This window comes from Dipodomys ordii, unplaced genomic scaffold (assembly GCF_000151885.1).
Source record: "Dipodomys ordii isolate 6190 unplaced genomic scaffold, Dord_2.0 Scaffold13, whole genome shotgun sequence".
Lineage (NCBI taxonomy): Eukaryota > Metazoa > Chordata > Mammalia > Rodentia > Heteromyidae > Dipodomys > Dipodomys ordii.
In genome coordinates this window covers 23216809-23217657 of record NW_012267229.1, presented here as the reverse complement: position 1 = coordinate 23217657, position 849 = coordinate 23216809, and the positions used below count along the sequence as shown (strand labels likewise).

At 59.2% G+C, this 849-nt stretch overlaps 1 protein-coding gene across 1 annotated transcript in view; it reads right to left on the bottom strand.

Moving 5' to 3' along the window:
* Ywhab (tyrosine 3-monooxygenase/tryptophan 5-monooxygenase activation protein, beta) overlaps positions 1-223 on the bottom strand; it is a 24445-nt gene extending 24222 nt beyond the window's left edge. Inside the window, exon 1 of the mRNA XM_013010893.1 lies at positions 21-223. The gene's annotated coding sequence lies outside the window, so the exon portion shown is untranslated. The remainder of the gene's footprint in view (positions 1-20) is intronic.
* Between the last annotated feature and the right edge of the window lie 626 nt (positions 224-849).

Sequence of the window (849 nt, the reverse complement as noted above, 5' to 3'; positions counted from 1 at the left end):
GGACCCCGCGCCACATTTACCGTGGGAGGGTTCCAGGGGGCAAAGGCGCTTCCAACGAAGCTTTAAGGGCGGCGACCGCTTTCTTCCCAAGCCCACTCTTCAGGAGGCGGCACGGGTGGCTGCAGTGGCGGCGACGGCGGCGGCGGCGACGACGACAGCTACCACGGCTCCGAAATCGGTGGCGGCAGTGGCGGTAGCTCCACTTCCGCTCCGGCCACCACTTCCGCTCCGGCCCAAGTCCCGCCCCTACCATTCGCCGTCTCCTCATTGGCCAAGCGCGGCACGGGGTTGCCTCGGCCGCCCGAGAAGGGCAGTGACGCAAGGGAGGAGGAAAAGGAGGCGAGGGCAGGGATGCGGCGGGCTGGGGTGGGAGCGGGGAGGAGGTGGGCGTAGGGGAAGGAAATGGGGCTGGGTGCGGGAAGAGGTAAGAGAGGGCGGGGCTGGGGGATGGTCGCGATCCAGAAGTGGGGTGTCTGGGAAGGGAGGGGACTTGGCAGGTAGGTTGGGGTTGCCCTATCCTCGAATGCTAGGCCCAGAGATTCCGAGGGTCAGAGGTTCCCACTCCACTCTTAAAGTGATCTCCACGGGGTCGGTGGGTGAGATTAGGTACCTTTTCTGGGTGCTTCAGGGACACTGTGACTAGTGGAGAATAAAAATTGCTTAATAACTCCACTTTCAAGTACTCTTCCTTTCCAGTTCTTCAAGGTACTTCCCATTTCCTCCTTTCATAGACAGAAAAGCCATACGAGTTCCAGGAAGGGAACATTCCAAGGTCTTTAAAAAAAATTCTGTGTCCAACAGTTATTCCTCAAGAGTAGCCCCTCCCTAAGGCTTCTAAGAGAAGCTTCT